Source organism: Rhinolophus sinicus, linkage group LG02 (genome assembly GCF_036562045.2).
Source record: "Rhinolophus sinicus isolate RSC01 linkage group LG02, ASM3656204v1, whole genome shotgun sequence".
In the NCBI taxonomy this organism is placed as follows: domain Eukaryota; kingdom Metazoa; phylum Chordata; class Mammalia; order Chiroptera; family Rhinolophidae; genus Rhinolophus; species Rhinolophus sinicus.
In genome coordinates this window covers 26,120,840-26,135,428 of record NC_133752.1, presented here as the reverse complement: position 1 = coordinate 26,135,428, position 14,589 = coordinate 26,120,840, and the positions used below count along the sequence as shown (strand labels likewise).

Genomic DNA, 14,589 nt, shown 5'->3' with positions numbered 1-14,589 from the left:
AGACTACTAAAAAGGCCTTACAATAGTGACTCACCCAACAGCAGTGAGCATCCTTAGTGGTCAGATTGTGGGCTCCGCATACTGCTTTGTACCGAAAGGACTCCTTGAAGAAACGACAGACAAGAACTGTCTGAGGAAAGTCTAACATCATATCATATCAGAAAAACAGGGAAGCTGTCAGATTGCATGTGTCACGTCAATGTGCACAGGAACCAATCAGAGGAGGATCCCACTTGTCAACGCTGACAACATTGGAATATCAGTGAGGATTTTTACTGCAATAAACTAAATTTATGAGTTCATAGTGATAATGAATTTTGAAAAGTCATTCTTCCTATTAGCAGGAACTAGGACACCAACTCATTTAAAAAATAGTTGGTAACTAAAGATAAAGAATGAAGCATTTATCTTGTTTTTTCTTTTAGTTTCAAGTGTAACTATCATTCTTTCTTTCTTTTTTTTTTTTTAAGATTTTTATTGGGGAAGGGGAACAGGACTTTATTGGGGGAATAGTGTGAACTGCCAGGACTTTTTTTCAAGTCAAGTTGTTGTCCTTTCAATCTTAGTTGTGGAGAGTGACGCTCAGTTCCAGGTCCAGTTGCCATTGCTAGTTGCAGGGGGCACAGCCCACCATCCCTTGTGGGAGTCAAACCAGCAACCTTGTGGTTGAGAGCCCACTGGCCCATGTGGGAATCGAACCAGCAGCCTTTGGAGTTAGGAGCATGGAGCTCTAACCGCCTGAGCCACCAGGCCGGCCCCGAAGCATTTATCTTGCCTTGGCTAATAAAATGTACCCTATTCAGGGTACCAAATAGTTGATGAGAGGAAGTTTATAAAATTATGTCAGCTAATACAAGAAAAAATTATTAAAATATTATTTTAAAACTCCTAACAAATGAATGGATTTAGGCACAAATTATGAGCGGGGTTGACACCACAAAAAGAGAGACAACCAGACGTCATGTGCCTCCTAATGGAAGTTCACAACACTATCTGTGGAGTATTCTTACCAAAAGAATTGAATCTGTATCGGACAGAGTCTCTAGCTCTAATTACCAATTTATAGAAAATACAGGGGAAACAGGAACATGTCAAATGACATCCTAGAGAGTCAATCAGCAAAACCAAACTGAGAGACACTCTCAGAATAGATGACCCTGTAAAGCAGCATAGCGAATCTAGTTAATAATGTTGCAACAACTACATATAGTGCTGGGGTGTACTCGGCTAACTGGGGGAATCACTGCATAAATTATGTAAATATCTAACCACTATGCTGTACACCTGAAAATAATAAAAAATAATATTTAATGTCAACTGTAACTGAAAAAATTTTTTTTTAAAACAGATGACCTTGGTTTTTCAAAAGAATATGTTGCAAAGGAAAACACAATATAGCAACAGAAGATGGAAGCAGAATCTATAGATTAAAAGAGACTTTAAAGATTTATGAACCAACTTCAATAATAATGATGACTATGAAACCACTGGGAAAATTGGGACCCTAGGTGATAAAGAATTATTATCAAGTTACTATTACCATTTGAAAAAAGAAATAATGCACGTTATTATTTATTGAGCATCTACTATGCGCTTAGCATCATGCAAGGCACCAGACATTCAGTATCTCATTTAATCCCCACAGCAACCCCGCAGATAGTACCTATTGGTCTCACTTTTCACTGAGGCCCCAAAGGCATGAAATACTTTTCCCAAGACCATTCAGCTACTTAGCCACCAGAGGTTATGCTCACCTATGAAACACGCTCATTTAACTCAATTGCTATTATAGCAAAATATTGCTTTCAGCTGGAATGTGTAACAGCCATGGAAACATTTGGTAAATTATGGCAGATTCTCTCAGAGGAGGTTTGTGGAATATCTAAGGTGATGCTTATGAAGACTTGGTAGCAATTCAGAAGTATGTTTATGATTAATTAAGGAATCACAAAATTTTACATGTATTCTAACTACATTTGAAAAATACATAGGGCCACATATTGAAAGGGAAGAGTCAAATGACAGAGTGATTGTCTCGGGGTGATGGGATTTGGGTACATTTGATTTTGGCTTTGCAGTTTGCTCTTTAATGTTAAGTTACTGGTACAAAACGTAAACACCCCGTCCAGGTCCAGAAAAAAATTTTCTGACCCTTGTTTTATTTCTGCAGGATTCCATTTTCTGTTGAGATAGTATATTTTCTACTGCCATGTGACAAAACGCCACACATGTTGTGGCTTACAGCTACACATATTTATTGTCTTACAGTTTTGGAGGTCAAAAGTTTCACTGGGCTAAAGTCAAGGTGTCAGCAGGCCTGCATTCCTCCTGGAAGCTCTAGGGGAGAATTTGTTTCCTTGCCTTTTCCAGCTTCTCCGGCTGCCCACATTCCTTGGCTCTGTCCCCTTCCTCCATCCTCAAAGCCAGCAGTGTAATGTTACATCTCCCTCACTGCCTCAGCTTCTGTTGTCACAAGGCCTTCTGTGACTCTGCCCTTCCTGCCTCACTCTTATAAGGACCCTTGTGGTTACACTGAGCCCACTTGGATGATCCAAGCTAAACCTGCCATCTCAAGAGCCTTCACACGGTTACATCTGCAAAGTCCCGTTTACCATGCAAGGGAACACAGTCCCAGGTTCCAGGGATTAGGACATGGACATCTTTGGGGGGCCATGTTTCACCTCCCACAGGTAGATCTTTCCACCACGTTGCTCACATGTTGCAGAGTACTGTGTGTTCCCACATGCTGCCAAGGTCTCAATGAAATGGAAGAAATGAATAGTGGGAAAAGTTAGCATGTAACAGGGTGGAGGACCCGGAGCAGTGTGGAATCCTGGGTTCACATCCTGGGTGCAGTCAGTACTTCCTGGGAAGCAGCAGAAATGGGGCTGCTGGTAAGTGTGGTGGTCATGCAAGGCCGACTCCCATCAGGTGTTTGGGAGTCCTGTCCAGCTCAGCTGAGCCTGAGCAGTTGAAAACAAAAACAGGACAAACAAAAAAAGCCACCTCCCTGTAACTGCAGGTCTAACAACATAAAGGGCTCTTGGAGTTAAGAGAGTGAAGCAGAAACTGGGGTTTTCTTGCAGTTGCCTGGTGGCTGACAGAAATCTGAAGAGAGAATCTGAATACTCGAGGCTTGGAAAGTAGGGGCCTGGGAGCCCAAAATTCTTCTGTGACAATCAAACCACTGTGATGGGACAGTTGTGACAGATACAGCAATAACCTAAATGTCAGACAAAGTATTTGTTTGGGGAGCCAATAAAATTGTTCCACTCCATCCTACACGTAGTGGTAGCACCTGAGCCTCCGAGTCCCCTGGATATTGTCAGGGTTAGGAAAGGGGTCCCTGGGTCTTCTCATCTTCCCCACCACTTTCTTCTCTGAGCTCGTTTCCCCCAAATTAGTCCCATGAACGAGCCTTGCTGTCATCCACGGGCTGCCCATGTTAGGGCATGATTTCCTTGATTTCCTCCAAAAATACCTCCTACACAAGGCTGAAATCTGAGGCTCATAAAATAATTATGGCACCAAAATGAAACATCTTCAAGTTGAACAATGGACCTTGCTATTCTTAGAAGTCCTTTCAGTCACATTAACAGTGCATCTTCTGCTTTGTGTCATCATCCCCGCAACCTTGCTTTACAATTCCTGTTTCCCCACCATCACCCTTTGGTGTCCTCTCACGTCCAAACTCACTTTGCCTCGCTTTGTAATGCAGACGAATTCCTCTTTACCTCCCCTATTTGGTTCTGGATCTATCATTGCATAACTGAAGATTCATTATTTGCCCTGCCAAACCCTGGGCATTCCTCTCCAGGTCCTATCCTCCTAGCATCAATAAAGAACTAAAAATAGGCTTTGAAATGTGACTTTTCTATTTCTCCTCTAATCTCTGCAAGAGAAAAGAAAGCACTTTAGAGGCAGAGTCCCTGTCTGAATTTATGCAGTATCCTTAAGATGCTTTGGGTTTTAAATAGCAATTCTAGTGCTCACATTATGTGGCCAACAAGGTACGGAAAGCATCAACTTAGGGACCAAAATACCCAGTTTCAAATCCTAATGTTGTCAAGTAACCTTGACTTTACTTTCCTGAGACTCGGTTTCCCTACTGGTATAGAGCCACAATTTAGTCTCACAGAGTTGCTGTGATGCTTAAATAAGAATCTATAAGAGTGGTAAAGACTATAGGTAAATAGAGAATTGTTAGTATTGGGAGCCAGCAAACTATTATTTATGCAGTTGGTGATCAATCAATAAATGCAGTTTGTTGGTTGGCTGGCTGGTTGGTTGGTTTTCCCACACTCTGCTTCATACAGTTGAGTGATAAGGAAAACAAGAATGAGTTGACTAAATGGCCAGTTCAGTCTCTATTGGTATGAGACTCAGGCTATCTTGTTGCCAGGTGCAGTCAGACCACCCACAGGCAGGAGGTGATGGGGGCAACTGTGGGAGGTCTTGAAAGGCAACTGGCATTTTTCACAGTTTTAGAAAAAAAGAAGAGAGTGACAGCATCACTGGCTGGACTCATGTGGGTGCTGACATCATGGGAGCTGGCCAGGCCTTGTTCACATGAAGCCTCTCATTCCTCATGGCAAAGCCAAACACAGCCTAGAAAAATAGAAGGTGATGTTCTCTTTTGGTTTGGGGTTCCTTTTCAGTGACTGATAAAAAATTTTATTGTTGCCTGTAACTGGGCAACACCAGTTTCCAAGATTTCCTGATTTCTTTATTATTACTTCAGTCTTTTTATTTGTTTGTTTTCGTCTTCAATCAATAGGTTTTACACCAAAGCAAGTTCTTGGTGATGCTAGTGCTATGAGATGCTTCTTCAAGTATTGTGGCCACGGCCAACCAAGTTTGGGAAATAGACCATTTCCATTAGAGAACCACAATGTACATTAGCCTTTCAGAGCTCTAAAGAAGTCCTAAAGTTAAGAGATCAGTTGAACTTTATTTAACCTAGGGTTTTCCAACTTATCCTCTCATACAACCCTCTTTTTTATTCCCGAAGAATACTTTGTACCATCCAATGGAGGTAGTTTCCAAACAAGAATATTTGGGGAATGCTGCTTCCCTGGACATTTCTGTTTGTCCACAGGTCTGTTCTCACCCTTCTTCTTGCTGCCTGTGCTGTCCAGATGCTTGTCGGAACAGCATCTGGAGCCTCTTGCCTTTGACTTCTATTGGGTCCAACCAATGGGAAGAGATACAAGGATAGTATCTTTTCCCAGAGCATGAGGTCAAGGTATTACTTCCCCAGCTCATTCCTTTCAAGATTGCTGCCTGTTGCTACTTGATGGCCACAGTGACCCTCTATATACAGTTATTCCCTCCAGGTTATAGGAACCAGTTCTTCCTCTTGCCCCTTCAGGCAACGAATGGTTGGTACATTCTCCTCAGGGTGGCTAATCCCAGGTTCCAGTTTCATCCCTGGTCAGTTTCCCTTAACTCCGCCCATGCCTCTTGAAAACACTCTTCTCAATTACTCCATTTGCATATACCCCATTTTTCCTGCTGGAACCCTGATGAATATACTTCTTTAAATCAATAAGGGGCTAACAAAAACGTCCAATAGGGTAACATAAGGAAAATATTTTAAAATTTAGTTAACAGCCAATTGCTGTTCGAATCCTGCAGGAGATGCAAAACAGAGCATAGCCTGCCAGTGTAACATTTAGATCCCTGAAATGGCTCAGCCTGAGGTCACTGAGCCATTAGATCCTGTCCTGACTCATCGTGCATTACTATCCATAGACTCAAAAAGGCTTTCACAAGGTCACATCCATGAGTGTCAAACCATATCCCTAGCCGTTCACAAAAGACTTCCAGTACTTTTTTAGGATATTCAGATTTCTAAGTTGGAACACCAGTTAGGAAACTTAATTTTTTGAAGAGCAGCTTTGATCCCAGATGCCAGACTAACAAAAGCCATCTGCACTGAGATCTCCTTTACAAATGGGACACCTTCTCATGTGCTTCCTTGCCAGGATTTTTGAAGCCTAATGAAAGAGTAAATTCAGTAGATAAGTCCCTTGCCCTATTTGGTTATCAATCACATACTAATGTCTATTGAGTACAAGCGCTATACATGCTAGAGCCGGGGGCATGGAGCGAGGAGAAATAGAAATGAATGAAAATGTTGATCCCTTCCCTTGAGAAATTTACAGTACCATTGAAAGAAAATATATGCTCTCAACATTTGAGCCCAATCATATAAAGCTTAAAAATGATATTACAAATAGTATAGACATCTAATGTAGGTATAAATAAAAATCATTTTCTTTTGCTTAGTGTTGAGGCCAGGTTTTATGTCTGTCTGTATGTCTGTCTATGTTCATGGAAAACAAAAGGGAGGGGGCAAGTTTGGAAGCAGCATGGAATAAGGAAAAGAGTATGAGTTTTAGAGTTATTTGGGTAATTTGCACGACCGTAGGTAAATGGGTTCATCTTTTAAGATTTCCTCATCTCAAAAATAAATAAAATAAATGAAATATACTGAATACATAGGTAGATGGGCACAGCTGTTCTCAAGATTCGATAAAATCAGAAAAACAAAGGAGCCTCAGCGAGCTGGCACTTTGGAGGCCCTCATTAAATGTCAGTTCCCTTCTCTTCCTTCAGAAAATAATAGGCTCTGAAATTTATTTTTAGTTTGTTTGTAAAAGTTTTATGGAGAAGGTAAGACTTTTAAAGGCTTTTGACTAATAAAAAGGAGGGGGCCAATAGAAATTATAACCCTTTCAGGTACTGCCAGAGGGAGAAAATCAGAGAATTGAAATAAAATCAAAGTGGCCACATAAAGGTTATGCCATCCATTCTGTTGCATCTAGAGAAAATGAAAACTTAAACCAGTCCATAGAACACTCTCTTTTCTAAAGGAATCTTTAGAAAAGTAGTCCCAGAACCTACCTAGGTAACATGTTCTAGAGCCACTGAAATTTTATCTTCAGCTCTTATGTTCAAGCTCTTCTCTCTACATTTCAACACAGATTTTTCACCTACAATCTCAGCTTCATCCCCATCCCCAATCCATGTTCCCTGAGATAGTATAATTTTACTTCATACCATGGCATTCTCCATTTCCTTTCCAGCCATCATTTGTATCTCCTTTCTTCCAGTCTTCGAGAAAGTGTTATGTTGGTACGAGACTAACAGGGGAAGGAGACTGGAAATAAATTTAATTTAGGTCCTGTAGTGCCTTAATCCCAGGAAAACCTTAAAAATCAGCTGGAGAAGAAGTATTTTGTTTAGAAGCGCTAGAAAGCCTCCAAAGACAGTCACACATTTTCTGTGACTGGTTGTATGTGGTTGTGTGTGTGTGTGTGTGTGTGTGTGTGTGTGTGTGTGTGTGTGTGTAACATTTGCAAACTGCTTGCTTCCTCAGGACTGCACCCCCTGTAACATCCCATGAGTTGCCCAACAGGCGAGGTGACCTCTGATGACTGCAAATACTACCATACCCAGAACTTTAAACATCATCTAAAAGAGGCAACATTTATTCCCAAACCACAACACAGTTTAAATAGCAGGAAGGGACAGGGCCACTCTCTAAACTGGCAGGAGATTGAGGAAGAGCTGGCAGAGAAGGGCTTCCTTGTTTGTTTCCTGGGGCTGTGCCCTGTGGACTGTGGTAATTAAGGGACAGGGTGGGGCCCTCTAGACTGAAAATGATAGGAAAGGTGCTACCCTAATTACTGGATTTTATTGGGATGATACTTGAGGTGTGGTTATTACCATCTGTTGAAGTTCATTAAATAGACCTCATAAATGGCAGGCTAGGGCTCTAAATAGAAAAGGGAATATTACAGACTGCCCTGAAGCATTTAAGTGGATGCCTTTCAAAGACTAGGTCCAAACGGTCATCTTAAATTCAGAGATGTGCTTGGTGCTTTTGCAATGAAACCATTTTTGGAAAGCATATCTCCATGAATGCATGGCCTTCTTTGCTGCATCTAGTAGGCACTGAGCACCAGAATACAGGCATACATGGCACTGGCCCTCACTGACTTTACTGTAATTGCCCATTGAATTTCCTGTCTGCCCTGCTTGGCTATAAAATGTGGCAGTTTCTATGACTGCAAACATGTCAGGTGCTCTGAAATCTCATGGTGAGGACAACTAATGGAATAGGAAGGTCATGGGAGGAAGAAGGTCACCTCCTTCCCTGAGGAGGTGACATCTCAGCCAACACCCAAGGTGGGACAGTCTATCCAAGCCAAAACGTAAGGATGGCAATCCCATCTCCAGCATGGCTCACCAGATTGCTGCTTCTCAGACTTGAATGAGTATCCAGATCACCTGAAGATCTTATTTAAATATAGATTCTGATTCAGTAGGTCTTCAGTGGGGGGCACTGAGAGTCTGCATTTCCTAAAAGCTCCCAGGTAATGCTACTGGTCCAAGGATTACTCAGAGAGCAAGGTACTAACTAAATCACCTGAAGTACTGAGCTTCTCTATGCCTTAGCTTTCTCATCTGTAATATGGGCTTCCAAGGATTGGAAAAAACCTGAATATGGATTTATTTGTAACATATTTTGACCTTAATTACACTACTGACCAAATACTTGCTGATTAATTAACATTGTGTGTGTGTGTGCGTGTGTGTGTGTGTGTGTGTGTGTGTGTGTAAGGAGACTTGCCAAATTGCTTTTCCTGTATCTTGTCAGTATTTTCTTCACTTAAAATTTTTTTTCTTAAATCCCTTTCCTACTTCAGGTTTTGTACCATCATTAGCTATAGATGACAGCTCCTAAAGTAGACTATATTGTACAAAGGAACTGAATTATTCAAAATATTAAACTTCTTCAGCTAAAAATTTAAAAACTGTTGGTATCTTGTAATTTTGGAGGTTAACTGACTTACTGAGATATGTTATAATTCATGAATACAAGCGGGGGCCTGTGGATGCTGATTTTATAACTAAATGACAAGCATTCACTACCACACAGCCTTGTTCCTATAATTAGCTTTCATATTAAACAGCGTATCATTCACTTCCAAATTGCAAACTTTATACTTGCCATCAAACAGATGTTAAATGCAGGGGTTTCCTGACTAACTATGAAATTCACTGCTTGTTTTTTGACATCTTGGTTTTCCATATTTCACCCAGAGCCTGAGTCAGAGTGCGAATTTTTGAGAAAGCACCCCCGGCTCAGGCAAACCAACATGTGGGCTGGGTTCATCTCAGGCATGAAAGTGATAACAAAACATAAGCTAAATTCAGGCCAAGCCGAGCTGGTCATGTTTTGAAGGGAAATTATATATTCCATTGACTGGCTCACCGAAACTATTCTCTTCGAGAATCTCCTGTTAATATCACACTTTTTGTCCCTTTGGGACATTTGGGGTCATTTTAAAAACTCCCGGTTCTTAACGATTACCTCATTGCTCCTTCCATTTAATTCATAGTCAGAATTATTTCTTAAGAACTGTCATATGAGGGTGAGAACGTGTTCTATGAACTTCCGTGAGAAGATGCCATCCCTCCTTATCTCTTGAGCTTCAGCTCTATGCTAGGTGCCCTGATGAGCCCTGAGCAACCAGTGGTGGGTAAAACAGATGTGTGTTCTCTCTTAGCCTTTTTAGTCTAGTTCAGGGATGCAGAAACAACTCCAGTTAATAAACAAGTACCTAATATGAACAACGTGCTCTGAAGGAAATGAACAGGGTTCAGGGCTAGAGAACAACAGTGCAGAGGAGAGGGTTCCGATTTATTAGGAGTGGCAGGAAGGCTCTCGCTCGGGAGGTGGTATTTAAGCCTGCACTGCAGAATTACCTGAAGTCACTGTGCAAAGGTCGGGGAAAGTGATCTCAGCTGAAGGAACAGCATGTGCAAAGGCCTGGAGTGTTCAAGAACTGAAATGAGTTAGTATGTGATTCTTACTATCCAAAACTATAATGGCTTGCAGAGAAGCTTGATGTTCCTATGTAGGAAACCAGTCAAAATGTCGTGTGTAGAGATATTATTAAAGGGAGTTGTGGGGTGTGATGGTTAAGAGCATAAACTCGGAAGACATATTCATTCCTGACTCTGCCATTCACTAGCTGTGTGTCTTTGTGCAAATCATGAAACCGCCCCTGACTCAGTTTCCTCATCTGCAAAACAGAGAAGAGCCCCCGCCTCGTAGGGATGATGCAAGAACAAAAAGATGAACTAGTTAATATTTCTCTAGCTAACACTTTGTAAGGGTTAGCTCTTACCACAGGCAATTTATTGGGTTGTTAGAGAAGTGGGATAGATGCTAAACAGTGACAAAGTACTACAAGGGATCAGAGGCAGGAAAAAGGATTTCCATTGGGAGACATCAGCAGCAAAAATCATGGTTGAGGTAGCTTTGGAACTAGATTTTGAAGGATGGAGAGAATTTCACCTTCTAGAAGTGATGATAGGAAAATCGGCCACCTGGGGATTGTTTTCAGCTCCTCTTTTCCCTCATCTTTCACATTCAATTGATCAAGTTCTTTCTCTGATCACCCACCACTGCCTTTGCACACGGTGCCTTGTCTGCACCATTGCGACGACAATTGCCTCATTATTGGTCTTCCTTTATCCCCGTGCCCTGAGCCACAGTATATGGAAATCATCCATGAACATGCCTGTCTTCCCCAGGGGACGGGGCCTGTTCCTGAGCTTTTCATAAATGCCTGTTGAACTGAACTGCTATCTACTGTTGCTCCCCTCTGTATCCATCAGAGTCCAATCAGGGAAACAGAAGCTATTCTAGGTGTTTCCAAAAGTGGGAATGGAACACAGGGAAATAGTTTGCAATTGATAGAACTACTGAGAGGCTAATAGGAAGTCTTAGGCAATGTTTAGATTAGCATCTGCAGAAAGCTGCTGTCACTCCTAGGGCAGGGAGGAAGTGGAGCTGCCAGCACCCAGAGGCTGGGCCCTGTGGCCGGGCTGAAACACAGCAGGAGCTGCCGGCAGGAACAGGGCTGGTGGGGGGAGGGACTCTCCAAGAGAGGAAATGGTGAAATGCAGCCTCTAGAGGAGATGATGCCAGAGGCAGGAGTTTAAAATACCCTGGCTTCTCTCCCATTCCCTCCCACCAGGCTTCTGCCTGTGCCTCCCAAAGGGCCCACCTACCAATTGGCAAGAGAGTCTGGGAAATGTAGTTCCCTATAACACAGTGCAGGGCCAGGAGGGTGGGGAGTGGGGATGGGAGCAAGCAGGCAACCTACAGGCACCCCTGATTCTAGCCATACACTGCTGCCACCAATCTTTCTTCCTTCCTGTCCTTTCCTGTCCTTTCCTTTTCTTTCTCTCCTTCTCTCTCTCTCTCTCTCTCTCTCTCTCTCTCTCTCTCTCATTATTGAATTGAATGTATTGGAATAACACAGGCATTCAGTTACCACACATAGTGAGAAGTCCAAGTGCAGGTGCTTCCAGATCTTATTCATCCAGGGCCTGGGGTCAACCACTCTGTGCTGTTCTGGCCTCTTCCTTACGACTGTCAAGGTGGCTGCCACAGCACCAAACATCATACCTTCACAGCACAATGTCATAGGAAGGACACAGTAGTAACCAGGCTAGTGAGAGACAGCTCCTCGTGTGCTCTCCTGTTTTCTCAAGTAGGTAGAATGTGATCAGCTGCAAGGAGGTTGGGAAAGCCAGTGGCCCTCTTTTCTAGATTGTTTTGGGCCCCAAGGTTGTTGACACAGATTCTGGTCACTGAAGATTTTTTCCCCATCTGTCACTGTCCAGACACATAATTGTGGAGGTCAGAACACTAAAGTGGGTCTCACTGGCTGAAATCTAGGTGTTTGCAGAGCTACCTTCCTCCTGGACCCGTCTTCCTTCTAAACTGCAGATGTGATCCTATTACTCCCCCAGCTCCCCTAAATGTAATCAGAACAGTTCCTTGATGTCTACAGAACAAAGACCAAACTCTGCAGGAATGAAAAATAACAGGAATATACCTGAGAGGAGGTCAGAGAGGACCTTTCTCACTGCACCACCTAGGTAAGACTGGACTCTCAGCAAAGGAAGGGCTGATCTCACTCATCTCCATAGGGGAGTGGCATCGAGTATACTGGAGATCCCGAAACTGGTCTTGTCGAGATGTTCTCCACATTATCACAACAAGAATAAAACACAGTAACTATTCAATGCACATTTGAATCACAGTTGATGCTTTTGAGGTGCTTTCCGAAGCATTGTCTAATTTTATCCTTGCAACCACAGGTAGAAAGGGCATTACTATGCCTCACTAAGAGCAATCAGCGAACACAGGAGGCCACAGGAAGATGAATGGGTAAGACTGGAGTTCAGAACTGGCCGGTGGCAGGACTGACCCTACAACCTGGGTCCCTTGCTCCTGGTCACATGTTATTTCCACCAGACCCGTGAGCCAAGTTCGGGTTCTCAAACTTCTAATGTCCTTGAAATCGGGATGAGGCCTCCACAAGGACTTTTCAGTGCACAAAATGTGTATCTGAAATCACACATTAGTGTAAGTCTGCGTGATAAATTAAATATGAGGTTGATCTTTTTTACCATTGAACTTCAGTCCTTTTAGCTTGGTAACTAAAATTATCTGTGAGAAAAATGAATTATTAACTAATAAATTAGGAGTTTGGATGGTAAAATATAAGCCTAAACACATGGGAAATGAGGCAGGCAGGGGGAGAGAGGAGAGGCCTGCAAACTATGATATGATTCTGTTATACAATCTCCTTCCTCTATATGCAGCCCTTCCTAAAGTCCTCTTCTGCTTTGTTTCTTGGCTAGAATTTTTCTGTTAAGAGAGGGAAGATGAATTTCGAAGAAAGGTTGTGAAAGGGGGATAAACTTAAGTAGAGAGAGCTTAAATAGAAATTGGTACAAACTCTCAGCTGGGCAATTTAATGACACCTCTGTCAATGTCCCTAAAAATGTGCCTTTCCTTGGAAACAGCAATGTCATACCTAGGAATTTACCCTAAAGACATAAACCATGGTTATCCACAAATATGCATATACATATTACAGCACTATATATGAAAGTGACAAATTATAAATAACCTAACTGTCCAATAATAGGGAATTTGTTAAATAATCTGTGGTACATTAATACAGTGGAATGCCATGTGGCCATGGGCAGTGATAGTGTAGGAGAAAATGGTAATTTTGAGCTATAAAACTTTATATAAAAAAGTGTATATACATAATGTTCTTAACACTAACCACCTGTGGGTGCTGTAATTATGGATGATTAGTTTCTTTTTTTGCTTATTATGTATCTTCTAAAATATCTACACTGAATTTCATTTGGTTGTCTCCTTTTTTTAAAAAATTTAACATTTTTCAAATATTATGGTAAAGCTGGATAATTCTTTTTAATCGGGTTTAAGGTGTATCCTATAGATACAGAAAAAAATTGCCTTTTAGTATGTAGTCCTGTAAGTTTTCACAAACGTATATGACACAATTAAGATAGAGATTTTCTGTTATCACAAAAAAATTCCCTTGAGTCTCTCTGTAATTAACCCACTCTGTACGCTCAATCAGGCCCATGGCAATCACTGATCTATTTTCTCATATATATATATATATATATATATATATATATATATATATATGGAATCATATAGTGTGGAGTCTTTTGAGTCTTGTTTCTTTAACTTTGCAATACACTTCTTAAATTAATTCATACTCCTAGAAGAATCAGCAGTTCATGGTATGGATATGCCACAATTTATATATCCATTCATAAGTTGATGGACATTTGGGTTGTTTTTAGTTTGGGGCTGTTATGAATAAAGGTGCTATATATACTCTCGTACATGTCTTGGTGTGGTCATATGTTTTCATTTCATATGTGTTTCATAAATACTTAGAAGTGGGATTGCTGAGTCATATGGTAATTGTATGTTTGTAAGAGAATAGCCAATGTGTTAAAGTGCCTATATCATTCCACACCTTGCCAGCATTTGGGATTGCCAGACATTTTGTTTGTTTGTTTTTTATTTTTTAAAGCTATTCTGCTAGGCATATAGTGGTATCATGTGGTTTTAATTTGCATTGCTTTAATGACTAATGGTATCGGGCATCTTTTCATATACTTACTTGCATCTGTATCTCTTCTTTGGTGAAAAAAATCTATTCAAAATTTTCACCCATTTTTGGAGGGATTGTTTTCTTATCACTGAGTTACAAGACTTCTTTATTTGTTCTAGATACACATCACTTATCAATATGTGATTAGTAACTATTTTCTCCCAATCTGTGACTTATCTCTGAATAGTATTTTTCAAAGAACAGAAGTTCTTAACTTTGATGAAATCCAACTTACCAATTTTTTATGAATTGTGCTTTTGTGTTACATCTAAGAAATCTTTGCCTAACCCAAGGTCACAACAATGGTCTCCGGTTTTCTTCGAGTTTTATAGCTTTAGGTTTCATATTTAGGTCTTTAATCAGATATATGTCTGCAAATACTTCCTCCTAAAGGGTGCCCTATTTTTCCATGTTTACCATACCTTTTGAAGGGAAGAGGTTTTTAATTTTGATGAAGTGAAATTAACTATTTTTATGGTTTCTGTGAATGTCCTTACTTTTATATTTATTCAGAAAAAAAAAACACATTTTTTCTTTTTTCACT

The 14,589-nt window shown here is 41.1% G+C and overlaps 1 long non-coding RNA gene across 1 annotated transcript in view; it reads right to left on the bottom strand.

The window, feature by feature from the left end:
* Positions 1–14,589, bottom strand: part of LOC141568250 (uncharacterized) — an 89,148-nt gene that overhangs the window by 29,591 nt on the left and 44,968 nt on the right. The gene's annotated exons all lie outside the window — the stretch shown is intronic.